Source organism: Passer domesticus, chromosome 2 (genome assembly GCF_036417665.1).
Source record: "Passer domesticus isolate bPasDom1 chromosome 2, bPasDom1.hap1, whole genome shotgun sequence".
NCBI lineage: Eukaryota > Metazoa > Chordata > Aves > Passeriformes > Passeridae > Passer > Passer domesticus.
Window position 1 is genome coordinate 55,542,334 of NC_087475.1, and position 16,770 is coordinate 55,559,103.

The following is a 16,770-nucleotide window of genomic DNA, read 5'->3' on the forward strand; positions in this document are numbered from 1 at the left end:
CAGATCTGAAAGAATTTTGCGGTTTTTTAAATTAAAGAAAATAGTTTGATTTTATCCAGATACCAGTTTTTATCAGAGTTTAATTTTGGTTTAGTTGTTATTATTTCCCAATGAATATCTTAAAATCTAGTTAATTGATAGCAGATATGCTATGTAGTTAATTCATATAGCAGATATGAAATAGGTCAGTCATGAGAAAGAATCAATATTTTTTTACTCTTCCTCATCACTTAGTTTTCTCTTCTCTTCTCTTCTCTTCTCTTCTCTTCTCTTCTCTTCTCTTCTCTTCTCTTCTCTTCTCTTCTCTTCTCTTCTCTTCTCTTCTCTTCTCTTCTCTTCTCTTCTCTTCTCCTTTTTTGGATAAGTTTCATGTACACTGAGAACGAAATTATCTAAAGAGGAATTCTCCTTCCCTATCTTCCTTTGAATTTGTGGGATGCCACTCAGAAAGAGTCAAGAGTTCGAGATTTAATGTTCCAATAAAAGTATGCATTCTGAAGTGGGACCTCTGAAATGATACTGCATCATCAGTAAAGTGAATCCACCAGACATCCTATACATTACAGTGAACAATTTCAAATCTCATCTTCTTACAGCACTCAAAGTGAAATGAAGCTGAATAGAACAAATCCTGATTTTTCACATTTGCTGTTATTAAAGAATGGAACAAAGTAGTGCCGAGGGGAATAAGAGAATAAAGCTATGGCTATTCAGTTGTGAAGAAAGTAAATTAATAATACTAACCTCATTTCTTTTGTACATGATTTCAATGGATGCCCTGGAGAACAATTCCATTATAGGAAAAAAGGGTGGGGAATGGACAATGGAAGCTATTGCTGTATCTTGCCTCACTGCTGTTGACAAATTGTATGTCAGCATCAGATTATAGAAAGCAATATTTTTTTATTTGAGCTACACTTTCATGTATCTTCAGCTAAGTCCTCCTGCTATTTATTTTCCTCATATCTTTTCCATAATATTTGATGGAAACTTTTGCAGTTTGTATTGTGAAAGAAGGCTTAAACTCTGGAAGTGAGGCAATGTTCATGATGTAACAAGATCCCTGTAAGGCAGACTAGTTTTTTTTTTTAACTAATGTTTATAATACGTTATGTTTTAGATTCACGTAAAATATGAAGTACTTTTTCATTTTTTTCTGGGCATATGCTAACACAACTGTACTTCAAAAAACCCTTACGTATTTTGATAAACTGAACTCTCTGAGGATGGTCTTCCACAAATTTTCCTCCTCATTTAAGTTACCTGGGCAAATATTATGCACTTGTCCTTCCTGGTGTATTTAGACTGAATTTTAATTTTTATGGGGTAGTTTTTGACTAGATATTTAGAACTTTATACAGGCATTCCTGGAATTGATTAAGATCTGAGTTACCTTAGCAGCCTTTCTTGGAAAAAAAAAAAAAAAAAAGAAAAAACCGCATCCTTGACAGTGAAAATGCCACGATGATAGTGAATTGAAGGGGTGATTTCAACCATCTTAAAGAGAGAAAAACAAGCAAAATTTATATGCATATGAATAAAATTGTTCAGTCTAACTTTTTCTACACAGATATGTAGAATACAAACAGAAGAAAGGCAAGCAAATAAACCCATAATGAGTTTGGCAAAAGTAGAAGGCTAACAACTGAGCATTACTGAGGATCCATCTTCATATAGAGTAAGGATATAAACAAAAACTACACTGCTTGAGAGAATATATTAAGTCCATATTATCTAGCCTGATTTTCAGGCAAGGCCTCAAGCCTGAATCACAACCAGACACAACAGGAAAGCAAGAATTTACCCTTTTCCTCTGATATAGAAGAACCATAATATTCAAAGGTCATTACTATACTGAAAAAAACCCCCAGTCTTTACATGTTAATGTCAGCCTTTTTTTTTTTTTTTTTTTTCTCTACAGAAAAGGTAAAACTTTTCTAACAGAAAACCTTTATCTATGTGTGGTGGACAATATAGTAAGTATTTTCTATAACTCTTCAGGGCCAAGAGGTCTAAAAGTACTGTTTAAAATATGTACCTCTATTTTGTCTGTAAAATTGTTCTTTCTACCTTTTACTTTAAAAATTACTATAAATAATGTAATGCAATTAGACAATTTTGTACTTTTCCTTTTTTCCTTCATTAATCTCTATATTCTCTTTTGTTGTTTGTGTTTCCTCAGCTCAACAAATATTCTTCCTTGTAAAACATAAACAATAGAGTGATCCAGAGAGAAAGCAAATTCACTTGAGACACTTTTATAATTTATCTTTGGAATTTTCCACTATAATCTGAATTTCAAACAGTCATCTTTCAATTGCTAAAAACTCATTATAACACAAAAATATTTTCTCCCAGATTTGACCTCAGCCACACTGGTTAATTTACTTCAGCCTTACTTTAGTTTTCTGTCATTAGCTAAGTGGATGCATGTCAGAAATTAATGTTTGAGAAAAAAACCCTGAAAAAACAACCTAAGAGGAAAAACACTTGAATCAATTAAATGGATAACTTTATATACATTACTAACTGGTATGTATTGGGAACAAAACTATTTGGGAAGCTATTGGGAGATATTTAAAACACAAAAAAATTGAAGATGTGATGCAATAATAATTCATATGACTAACTAATGTAGCATAAAAGATGTTCCAAACTGTATTACTTAAACAAAAAGATAAAAGCCTCAGCTCTGCAGCACACTGAATTAAAATAAAACCTTCTTACGAAATTACCATGAAATTGAGTTGAAGCACATGCAGAACTAAACAGATTGCTTGGAAACCATTCAGCTACAAAACTGTTCTTTTTTTCAGGCTTCCTGAAATCTCAGCTGATTTCAAGGTAACTAGTTTCAATTATTTGCTCTGCTGTTTAAGCAAACCACGTCAAAGTCCACAATGGTGTATATCTACAAGAGTTACTATTGACTGGTGAAACATGGGATATCAACATTTTTCATGGGAAAAAGGGAAAAAGGAAAGAAGGAGAATCTAGAGTAACTGAAGAAAAATACTAAAATAATAAAGTAAACTTAGAAAAGGTTCACTGACAGTGTTGAAATAGTACAGTCAAATGGCCATAGCCTTCACATAAATTAATACCATTTAAATGTTCTTAATATATTTTAAGCCTGCCTTTTTTTAAGACAGATTATATGGAGTCTGTTTTTGCTTTTATCTCTGTCCAAAGTAAACTATAACAGGGGACTTTATCCTTAACAAGAGCTATCTCATTCTTTCTCCTGATTCTCCTGAATCATAAGTATATATGTAAATTTAGCTAAATCATACAATATTTATAGGGAGTCCACTTTGGAAGTGGAGGAATCATGATCCCTGGAAGTGTTGAAGAAATGACCTAGCATGTCACACGGCTATGGTTTAGATGGCATGGGGTATTCAGTTAAATGTTAGATTTTATGATCTTGGAGGTCCTTTCTAACCACAATGATACAATGATTCTGTGATCCTCCTGGTTACGTTTTATGACTTACGTTTACTTTTGGAAAGCAGGTAATGACATGAAAAAGCAAAAATTTTCTGTAGTCAGTTTTTCAAGTATATAAGGGACATATACATAATGTAATTGAACCACTATATATGCTGAAGCATTATGTTTATTACTAAAATGTAAGCAATTGTCCAGCTTCAATATATATTGCACATCCTTAACATCTCGACAACTTGGATCACATGAAAAAGTTCAAACAAAAATGGACTGTGTATGTAAATATCTTTTTACTTCTGTACTACTCTGTCACTATTTTTTCAGCCTTTGATGAGGCATGAGCCTCACTTCTTTTAGGTTCTGCATTTCAGAAAAGAATGCCAGCTGGACCCACTCTGATCATATCAAGAAGTACTTTGGAATCTGTATTTGGGACTTTTGCATTTACTGTTATCTGTGAGCTGCAGGAGTTCCATTTGGATAAGATATGTACAGTACTACTGAAAAGGTTATAAAAGATATGCTAATACAACTCACAATTCAAATGGAAAACCAGTAGTGGGGAAGGGAGGATTGGGGTAAGAAGAAATGCTTTTAGAAAATCACTATAAAGCAGTGAGGGAACTGAACAGATCAAAGGACTATTTTCTGGTAGTGGGAGGTCTAGGAGAATAGAGGTGGAAGCCTTACAGGCCTTTCATAAAGCAATTAAGTTTCATATTTTCATAGGGGAAAGGATCACCTTTTATACAGTTTTTACACCCAAATATCTGCTGTAGGCTCTGTGGGAACCATTAGAGAGAGAGAAAGAACAGGAAGTTGAAGTCTTTGAAAATAACCTTTTGGCAGAACACACTGAATATTCTGACTGTTCTATACTCCTTGGGTGAAATTCTGGCTTTATTGTTATAGTGATAGAAGGGATCATTGACTATTGTAAAGATGAGATTTTCTGCCAGGAAAAAAACTTAGAAAAACTCTGAATTTCTCCCTGAAGATAAATACAACACTCTTACTTTGAACTTTATTCTTCCATGCAAATTATTTCTCTAGCATAACTGAAAACCTTATCCATTAATACTGTCACCTTTGTCAGCAAACATAAGTCTCACAGTTCACAGAGATGTCCCAGGAGAAATTTCTCTGGTTTTTTTTAATAGAGAAATTTCAGGAGGGAAGGTTAGAAAAGATCTTATTCAACATCATAACAAGAGTCTTCAGCTGGTGCTTTCACTTCACTCTGTTCTTCGCTAAACAGGCCATATTAGTTTCTTCAAATTTTCTGCCTTAGAATTAAAAAGGACAAAACCTGGATTACAAACACCTCAGTTTTTCAAGTTGAAACATTAAGAGTTAAATGTAGAATTTATCTATAAATTATTTTCTATTGTTTCCTCTATTTTTTCTTCCATCACTAACTGTTCTAATTACAGTTGTAATGTTATCAGTTATCTCCTAGTGCATTAGACTGTTTATTCTTACTTTTTTCTTGGCATGTAATTCTTCAAGACATTGTTGCAACAGATGCTGAGCACCTCCTGAGGACAATCAATTAATTCCCTCCTGAAGGGAATAGGAAGTCAACATCCTGTGAACTTCCTACGAACTTTATTCCTAATAAAGATAAACACACAAAAGGCAGTCAGCACAGGGATGGATTGAGCCACTGCTTATGTGCTTTGAATTTCTTGCCCCATAATTTTGGTGAGGCAACTTGTACATGCCTGATAACATACTCCAAAGTAAATCTACTAACAGCTCTGATATTGGCTTTGGATAGGAAGGCCTTTGTTTATATTAAGCTCAAAGAACACAGACCTGAGGGCTGCAGTGTCAGAAAACAAAGAGCAGGATGCATCTTCTCAGCTTCCGCCTGTCAGACACACACTTCTGAAACATTTATGGGCTTCATTGTCCTGTCAAGTATAAGGCATTCTTGTTAACATTTGGACATAATTTAGGGCACATTTCATAAGTGCAACTGTTAAATATTTATAACTAACACTCATTACATAAAAAGCACTTCACATATACATACTTCTTTAATTATTGATAAAGAAAGTTTGGAACAGGCCTTGTTTTTATTGCCCTGCACTTCTGGAAATTAACTTTTCATGTATTTCTGTATTAATGTCCTAAAGGTCTTTTTTTTAATATGTGAACATTGATATGCCTCTATTCTTTTAAACCATCACGCAAGACTACTGTTTCAGAATACGGAACTAGATAAAATCTGATTTAGTTGATATTCCTGCTCATTACAGTGGATTTGAACCTGATGACCTTTAAAGGCCCCTTTCAACCTGAACTATTCTATGATGCTATGAAATTTAAAGATCTGAGAGGATCTCCATATTTATACTCTTTTGCTGCCAGAATAGGCACCCTCTTTACACTTCTGTGCTTCAGAGATGCCACATTACAAATATTTAGGTACAGATATGTATAGTCCCTTTCATTTTGAAGGGCAACTAATTTGCTAATAAGTCTCACGTAAAGTTCATTGCAATTACAAAATCAAGAAAATTTGACTCTCTCTACTGTGTATTTATTATTTTCAATCATGTGTTAGAAAGTTACACAGATCCAGGTATTGCTTCAAATCTCTAATATTAGCAGAAAAAAATATGTCTACTGAATTAATAATTTAATCATTGCTGGAAATATATATCTATATTTATCTGACTGTTAAATATTTTTAAATAATATCTCTGTTTAGTTAAATTTAATTTGAAAATTATAATTTAATCTGTTATCTCCATGTTAGGCTTTCAGGTAGAAAAATGGAAATTTCAATGGAAATTTTCAATGGAAAATTACTTCAACTTCAGGTATGAAGCATTATTATAGAATGGTATCAAAAATTTATTTTAGCAAGATAATGCAAAGAGTCATCTGAATTTTTAGGTTAAAAAAATCCCTTAGATTTCTCATCTTAAATTGTCTGACTTTACAGAGAAACCTCTATGTCAGGCTATATTGCATTTTTCAAAGCACAAAAGCAGAAAATATCCTGGTGTGAACAGCTGTTTATTCTTTTTCTTCTCTTCTGCACCTTTTTCATAATCCCTTCTAGTTTTCTGATGTAAGATACTTCCCAGTGTTTTTTACAATTAGATACATTAATATTACAGCATATATTTTGCAAGGATGAATATCTTTAATTACATTAGCATTATACTGACAAGCCAGGAAATGGAAGCCACTGATTAAAGCACTGGCATGCGAAAACTTAACAGAAGGTAACGGAAGCATTACAATTTTTTAAATGGAGATTAAATTAAAAAAAAAAAAAAGGGTGAACCGTCAGAAGTTGTTTATATGAAATCTTGTAATATAAAAAATATAAAGCCCTGACTTTGCACTACTTCTTGCTAACATCATCTTCAGATCTTTAGTAACTTTTTTAGCTGAGCTGTTATCTGCTCTAAAGAGGCAGAGATGTACAGAGATGTACAGAGATACATAGGATAAGCCACAAATAAAGTAGTTTAGGTATCAAAAGCATCTTACCTGCAGCAGCCACTGTAATGTTGACTAATTTGCCATACTTTTCAGTGCATTATCAAACTAGATTGTCCCAAATACACAGGACAGTTTTGTTTGCATCTAATGCTCATCTAATGTCTTGTGGCACAGATACAGCGATATGAATAAAAATTCTTAATAACTTAAGCTGCGTTCTGAATTTTCACTTGTATTTTGTGAGGGTTCAATAAACCCATAAGTATATTATAACTAATAAATAACAAAATGTGGGCTAATAGCAAATACCAACATCAAGACCTCTCAACCTTGAATTTGCAACTCTAAGGTATCTTTCTAAAATTCTTGCTTGTCTTAAAGGGTTCAAAATAGAACACAACAATGTTGTATAGACTTACATGGCGTATTTCTAAAGAATTACTCCACTGTGAAGTAATGTAGGCTTCTAAAAGGAAAGATATCTTGAAGAACAATATGCAGTATTCTAGGTGAAGGTAGTGGTATAATTCCTTGTGCTGTAGTGAGTTTGTCTGCCATTGCCTCAGATGGCTGCACAGTGCTACACATGTTTGACAGACCCATGGACATATGTGTGCAGAAGATAACTGGGGAACAGAATTCTTATTCAATAAAAAAAGTCAAAATTCCTGGATGAAAAAAAAAAACGAAAAAAAAAAAGCATTTTCCACATCATGTTATTAATAACAATTTCTCAAAAATTTCTGCTCTGGATTTCTTTGGAATGACAGAATTCTGTCTTTTTTATGAAGACACAATAAGTTTGATTAGTGCCTTTGAGCAATGATCTTTTGAAAGCTGGACATTCAGAGCTACAAAATGAGCTGATTTTCAGGCTTAGTCAGGAAGCCAGGTTAAGTAATGAAAATTTGGGCCATTCAGCATTTCTGTTTTCTCTCATACATTTCCCTGTCATTCAACTTCATTTCTGACTGTTTGCCTTGTCACTATGACTTGCCCATTTCCATAGCTGATTTTATTTGAAAAAGGTGGTTTTATTTGAAAATATCTACAGCTTTTATACCACTCTGGAAGAATGTTCTATATGACAAAATCATTCTTGCAGAAAATTCCCGGCCAGTTCTAGCAGTTGATACCAAGTACAGGCAACCACGCTGAAACTATGTTGTGACTGGAAGGTCCTGCAACATCTTTTACCGGGCATCTCACTTGGCTCCCCTCTTTGCCAGGATTACAGAGAAAAGAGAGGACTAAAGGTTATAGCACTTGCATTATGGCATCATTTCTCACAATGTATTTATGGGGCAGGAGGGGAAAAAATGGCACAATTTTTGCAAATGGCTCTCTCCCTTTTCTTTATCAGATTTTTTCAAGAATCATTGTGATCTGAAATGGTGAAAAAAAATTAATTAGGATTATTTTCTTCCTTTGATATTTCATTCATCCTACATATGATCATCATATATCATATATCATATATATACTCCTAAGAATATCATGAACTTGTTTTCTTTTAAATTAACTACGAATCAATAACTTCAAGCTGATTTTCCTCTTTTTTAAAAACAAAATGTCTCTGATTACAAGTCAGGGATTCACTATAAATTATGGTCTCATAAGGTCAGAAATAACATATCCTGTCACTAACTTTGTTGAAGGCTACTGACTGAAATAATGGAAAAAGTAAAATGCAAGGAAAGTCCAAAATATGTTCAATTACATTTTGGCTGTACCTCACTTAATTACAAAGATAAACTCAAATGTCCCAACCTGTTTGTTATTTCATTATTAAAAAAATAAAAAAATACCTAACTGTATTTTTATGAGTAGATTTTAAAAACAACCGCTGCATTTTCAGTCCTGTTTACTGAATGAGATTTTTAGGTACATTTTTTTTTTTTTATTTCAACATAATTCCATTTATTGTTGCACACAGAAAGTTAAGCTGCAGTCATTGGTGCAAACTACCAAACTAAACTTCAGTTTTGAAGATTGATGTTGATAGAAACTACATTATTCTGCTCTCACCAGAGAACACACATACGAGGCTGCTGACTGCAATGAACACTAGTTGATCTACACTGAATAGCAGTTAAATCAATTACCTTTTGAATTTGTCAGGGAACAAAAAACAACAAACAAAGAAAAAAATGGATAATGGACCCACATTACCAGCACTCAACAGACAGTTCTACTGACCTTTACTTGAAACTCAAAAATATCTACACTGTCAATATTTCATATTCTACATGAATGTGAACACAGGTGTCTAAAAGGCTAAAAACAGTAAACTGTGTGTAGTCTGAAAATGTTATTTGGTTTTAGGCACATTACAAGACTTCAGTCCTCCTGTTAATCTGTAACACCAGAAATAAGCAACACAAATAAAAGCATAGTAATGAAAGATGACAAACTCACATGTTTCTTGTTCAGCATTCTGCAGGATATAAGCACTTGCTTTTAATCATAATAGACTCTCATTGAAGAATAGATGAGTATTGATCTATTATTGTTATCTTCCAAAACTCTAAGAAATAGCATAGTAGTAAAACAGAAACAAAAAAAAAAAAAAAACAACAAAAAAAACAACAAAAAAAAAACCCACAAAAAAAACCCCCCAAAACAAAACAAAACAACAACAACAACAACAAAAACATTAAAAAACCCCCAAACGCACAACTATTAAGAAAATGGCTATGTACTTAAACCCTGACAGCCAACACATATTGGCTGAAATCTTCAGGTGATACTTTCTCAATTTTACCTTTGTGTCAGAGTGCTTGTGTGCAAATGTTAAACAGTTATGAGTTTATCCTCTAATTGGGTCTTAGGCAGGTTAATCTGCTTTCATTTAGCATAATATTCCTGCCCTATTAAACCTTGTGTTCCATACACAAATATCTCTGACAACATGGATGTGAGAATGCTGCCTTCTGAGTATGTGTTGAAGCTGTGTTTTCCCCCATGGATGATGAGCAGCAGAGTTTCTGATTTGCACCAAGGTTTTCACACCTTTGAAACATACCTCATAGAATTCATCTCAGTGAGATATCTAGTCTACAATAATAGCTTGAAAACCTTTCAGAGGTAATGCATCACCAATTTTGCTGCTGCTTCTTAAATGCTATCTATGTATTTATGCTCTGTCAGAAATCTCTCCTACAAGCAATGCTGTCAGTTCAAAAGGTATTTGTTCTGGCTGGGACCTTCTCAAATTCTTCAGAGTCCATATTGCCTTAGTTCCTTTCTTCTGTGACTTCTGATCCAGAAAAGAAAGCTCAGACTATTGTGTTTTGGATCTGAGACTAATGATTTGCAGTGGTTGCAATTTTTTCTCCCTCTTTTTGGGTTCTGCTGTGTTTTCCAGTTGATCTTTGATAATGAATGCCATTCTCAATCCAGAATGGAGGCATATGGTCTTGTTAATGTTTTCAAAAACTGCACTTGCATTCTTTGCTTAGGAAATGAAAATCATGATCGTACTAAAAAACCTCCTGTCTTCCCACTAAAGATCTCTCATTTCCATGAACTTTATGATATATGAATAAAACATTTTTAATTCAAAGTGAGAATTATAATTAACATTGAACTGAATAAATTTTCAAAATGCTCTGGAAAGAACATATAATCATTTTAAAAGTGTAGAAATTTGATAACATGCTTTTAATGTTTCAACTGTATAAAAGCATCATTCTCTGAAGGAAAACATCCCTAAAAGAATGTGCTGCCACTTGAAAAAGAAAAAAAAAAACCAAAAACTCACCCCCACATTTGAATACTTTGTAGCAATTTCTCACTTGTAAAAGCTCAAAATTTGAATGCAAGGTTAAAAACTATTCTTCAATAACTTCTATCAAATTATTTTTTATTATAAGCAATTCACAAATTATTATTCTCAATAAAGTGGGCTAAAAGGCATAAAAAAGACAAAAGTGGCTAGAAGTAGCACAATCAAATGTGTCTGTTAAAGATTAGTTACTAATTTTGCTGATTCCTTTATTTATAGTACTATACAAGCATCATGTATGAAACAGGTCATTTTCATTGAAGACGGATGACATAGGTAAGTATAAAATATAAGCCAACACACATTTTATAGACTTTGAAACGAGAGTTCATAAATGTGATAACTTTTTAAACTCTCAATATGCTTGTTTAACAAGATACTGATATAGAAATAGCATTACAATGTAACAATAACACATTATACTTTGAGTGCTATTATGTAACTACTGAGATTTGTGCCAAATGAGTTCAACTGGTTGGTTTGAAGCAATAGCAGAGCAGGTAACATCTATTTTGAGCCAAATATGAACAAGTGCCAGTGATGGTGAAATACAGAAACCACTGGCATATTTGATACTTTCTTGTTACTCACATATCATAGCCTCTTAAAACTTCATTCTTTTAGCAACACAGGTTTCCACCATGATTACTTTTTAATAGAGGAATAAACAAACTCAGGCTCATCATAGTAGAAATAATTGCTACAAGCTAAAATTTCTAGGCATTGCATTAACATTCAAAAAAGGCCTTCTCATGAGATCTAAACCTAGCATTCAAAACATGGTACCTTCCAATAGCTTGCAGGTGCAGGGACCATCTGCACAGAAAAATTCACTGGCTGTGGGCCATTACAATGTTACCATACAGTATCTGTCACTAAATTACAATGTCATGTTGGTAATATATTTTTCCCAGATTTGTGAACTTTAACTGTCTGTTTGATTTCATATGGTAATATTTTACAAGGAAACACAATCATGAGAGCATGTACTGTAAATGCATAAGTAATTTAAACAGTCGAGCTGGATTATTTTTAATGTTCAATATTTAAATTTTGGTTGTTTGCAACTTTACAGATAAAACCCAGGATGCATAAAGCTCTAAGGGTTAGAATATAATGCATTCAGTGTTCATTCATTCCAAGCATAATTGTCATAATCAGACAAACAAACAGTAGCTCAAATAAATAAATATACAGTAAAAAACACACAGTTCTGACTTTCAAAGTTGCCTGGTGTGCAGAACAGAGTTTGGGTTTTTTTTTGTTTTTTGAGGGTTTTTATGTCTAAAAACCCAAAATACAAAAGAATTGATATTGCTACAAGAAACACTTCAATAGTACAAATTCAACTTTCAGGTAACTGTTCAGAAGATGATACAGTTCTGCTAGGATAAATGCAATCATTGAGTTCAGCACCGACTCATTATTTCAGCTTATCATGTGTAAATCATAATAGGTATGCACATCTTGTTCAATAAATGGCACCAAATAGAGAAGCCTTCTCATTCATTTTCTCCAATACAGGTTCCTTTCTCTGAAACAGTGAAAACCAGTTTCACTCATGATTCACCCATGAGGATTTTATTACATAGTTACAATCCAGCCATTTCAATACGGACCAATGCTTATGACTTCAATTTCCTCTCTTCTCAAAAATCGGTATTTATCTCAGCTTCAAAGCAATAGATAGACAGTGTACCACCAAGACACATATGCAGACACAGACACATATGCAGCTTTGTAGACATCCCTTCCCATACAGGTGTAAATTTTAGCAGTAGATTGCCATTTTGCCTCTACCATTAGGTCCAGTTGAACTTGTCAGTGGAAGAAACTGTACATAAACATACAAACAACAAAAAGGTCCCACAAACACACACACAAAACAACAACAAAAAAAGGAAAGCAAAAGGAAAGACTAAATATTTCTTTTTCACTAGGCAGTACACTGGTATTGGTATGGACTGCAAAATTCCATGTCCTACTCATAGTCTGGCAGGAGCCCAACTTGTGTTCATAGATACTTATTACAGCTGGTGTAAGTGGCATCAGTAATTACAAGGTCATAGTCACAACACTATAATGAACATTCTGTCATCACTTCCAACATAGGGTGATATTTTCAAGGTTTGAAATCTTTATGAAACAAAAAAATTATCTAGAATTTATGATGTAATTGCCTCCAGCATTAAAGTTTGTGCTTTTGTATTTGGGATTAAAAAAAAAAAAGTCTTCCATTCTGTTTCTGTATGAGAACAGGAATCCTTTCTAACTTTAGGTAATGATTTCTCCTCACACTCCTGCCTTTCCTAACCTTGAAGATTTTATAATAATGAAATGTGGCAAGTACTTAATCACCATTAGGCACTTAAGATCTTGAAAGTAATGTTAAAAAAACCCCAAACAAACAAACAAAAACAGAAAAATACCCCAACCAAACAAAACTCAACTGAAAACTAAAATCCTGAAAATATGTTACCATTGCTTTCAGTTTCCAAGAGTTGATTAAATCAATGGATTGGTTAATAATAATCAATGTTATGGTATTACAGAAGTAATTTATCTCATCTTTCTAAAATATGTGGCTTCATGGGGAGATAAGGTACAGATCCTGAAAGGTGCCCAGACACACTTTGCCATAGAACACACAGGATATAGGTAACAAAATCTAGAAAAACACATTAAAGTCCCAGGATAACTTGCTGTTCTTTTGCTATGATTGTTTTTCAGCTAACTGAAAATTCTATGAAAGGAATTCTTGCATGTGTTCCCAGAAACAAATTCAGTAAAACACATAAATGGTAATAAAAAAAAAAAAAAATTATTACAATAAGATTCCCTGAATTCCTGCAGAGAAGCATGTGGTATTTTCTCACTGGGTTTTTTGTTTTTTTTTTCTTCCAAGCAATATCACAAACTAACTTCCTAGTCTTGTTCTTACTCTTCTAAGGGAAATAAACTGATCCATCTTTGTATTTTATGAATGTTTTTGTGCTGACCTACATTGGGTAGAGAGTAACACAAATACATTTCTTCATGCACTTTATAATGTCCTTATTTTCATATCTGAAAAAATTCCAGCCTGCTATAGGTGTATTATAGATAGCTGTTTAATTATTTTGGGATACATACTTAATTTCAAGAAAGACAGATATCATACTTTTCCCCTTCATTCAACAGGTCAGTGGTGCAACAATTTTTATAGGACCACCAAGTGGAAAGATGTAAAAGCAATGACTGTGAAGTTTGGGGAGTCTATGAACCTTGTTAGATGCAAGAGGGTCAGGATGGTTTGTTTTTTTTAAATTGATTTAATGAGAGTGAAATTGTGACACAAATTTAGAGACTACCCAAAAAAAAAATCTTTATCTTTCCTGTTTCATTTTTTTCACATACTTTCTCTAAGCACAGAATACTGGCTCTGTCGCTGATTTCATTTTGGCTTAAATGGATCTTGACTCTGATGCAACATTGGAGTTGCCATGTTTTAATGTGTATATGGAGTATATAAACACACAGTAAATGATGCTTAGCATTATTTCATTATACATGAAATACACATTAAACTCAAGTATTGATGAGAGCATACCACTAGATCTATGTATTTCAATCAATTATACACTTAGTTATAGTCACTTGCTCATATGATTCTCTTTATTTTTCAAAAAATTTTATCAGTTTAAATCTGTTTTTCCCAAAAGCTTCTCTAAGAACCGCAGATCATACTAGAAAATTTACACAATAGATTGAAATTTAGAGAAGCAAAGAATTATCTTTAATTAATAATATCAATAATACTTAATTTGATAGAATAATATGTGTGGGGAATGGATTTGTAGAGAGTTCTCAGGGCTTGACAGAAGGCTCACACAGTATGCATCTGTATGCAAACTTTGAGACAATGTGTTTTTAAAACACCTTTCAGTTACCCCACCTCTAAATCAAAAAAAAAAAAAAAAAACTGTCTGACAAATATGTAGAAGAGGGGAAAGAGAAACAAATTTCAAGGCAAGGGATGCATCTCAGAGACCTTCATCAGAAAATACATACTGTCTGAATCATGAAAACATATCGACGAATATATTGGTAAAATAAAGTAGTTCCTTGTGGAGGCTGGCTTTGGAAGTAAAGAGCTTCCAAACCAAGTTTTTTAGTGCTGTTCTTTATTATGTTTTTTGTGTTATATTTATTATAATTTAAAAGAAAATTGAGAGGATATCTCAAATTCTAACATGACCCACAGCTAAATCCATTGAGCTGCAGCTTAGTTCATATTCATTATTTTAGAAAAAAAAAAAGCTTTTTCAAATAATAAATACTTATTATTAATTAATCAAATTAATGGAACATACCTTCACTTTTTCATATTCATTTTAAATAGTCTTCGGAGAAGGATGAAATACAGATGGAATTGAATTTTGAAAGTGAGAAAAATACATGTATATCCCAGGTCAAAGAAGAAAATCATAAATTCTTTCTTTAATGCACATGTTGAGATATAATTTTTTTATTATTTTGTACCAATAAACACTTTGACCTGCAAAAAAGGAGAGCTCTGCCTCACAACTGACATTTTTATCTGAGCTATATTCAGGGCAATTAATGAACTGAACATTAATTTCTTGTTGTATTTGTAATAAAAAGAACTTAATTTTTGGAAGAAAAAATATTACAATACTGTTCAATCTTTATTATATATTAATTTTTTATATACTATGAAGAAAAGGGAAGTCCTTCTCCCTGGAGGAGTCCTTCCCCTTGCTAACCTTTTGTCTTTTAAATAAAATAAACTAACATATAATAACCACTATATAGTAATATCTGCATGCCATAATTAGGCAATACATTTAACTCTCAGCTACATCTTATTACAACCACCTATTACTGCAACTGAACAAATTTATTCTACAAAAGTCTTTTCTTTGCTATGGAAAGAACCTTAATTGAGCAAGAAATATTTATCTCTTCTGGGATTTAAAGAGTGAGAAGCATACTAAGTTTATGATTTTTCTCTGCAGCACTTTGAAACATTACATTTATAGGCATTCCATGTTCAAATTTGATATTGCTCTTACAAGTTACTCTATACTTATTTCCTCAATTATACATGTTATATTTTGAAGCCAAATCTCTGAATAAACAGTATTAACAAATGATTTTGATATAATTGCAAATTATTTCAGGGACAGGATTGTATTAATTCAATAACTGCCAAATTGTAATACCTGTGATTCTACAGCAATTTAGCTTCAAGTCAAAACTAGTTTTCTGAGTCTAAAAAAACCCCAAGATTTAAAAAATTAAATGTATGTTCAAATAAAAAAAAAAACAAAACTTCGTAGCTTTCTGGACCAAAGGAGCTTACATTACCTCTAACCTCTCTGCAATATTCCTTGAAGAGGAAAATAGTATCAGTATAAACATATCCTGAATGAAAATACAAAAACTGTTTAGAAAATCCAGAATGAATCAAAGAAGGAGCATCATGTAGTTTAGATTTATTTGAATCAGAACAACATTATTTTCTTTTCTTTTTCAGAGTACTTTGCTTGTATCTTTTTTTTTTTTTTTTGGGTAGGAAAAATGTTTCACTTCTCCCTGAAATGCTACATTTTACTGATTTGCAAGGAAGGAATTGAGTTTGTTACATTGCTTGATTTCTATCCAAGTACTTTGATGTTCTCTTTCAGAAAAAAAAAGACTATTTGGGAAAATATTCTGGAGTCAATACATTACTATTCTATTTCCAGAGATCCATGGAATCACAGAATGAAAGAGGCTGGGGGGAGCTTGTGGAGATTGCCTGGTCCTCATCTCTCTTCTCATATTGGGGGGAAAATGCAATAGGTGGCTCAGGGTTGTATCCACTCAGTTTTGAATTCCTCAAAAATGGAGACTAAACCACCTCTCCATGTGATCTTTTCAAGCATTTGATGGCCCTAACAGAAAAAAAAAATAAAATTTGAAGCTTAAACAAAATTTTCTGCACTTGAATTTGTTTCCATTGCCCTCTTTATGCTGAGAAGGGTCCAGCTCCCTCTTCTTTACACCTTCCCCTGGTTACCTGT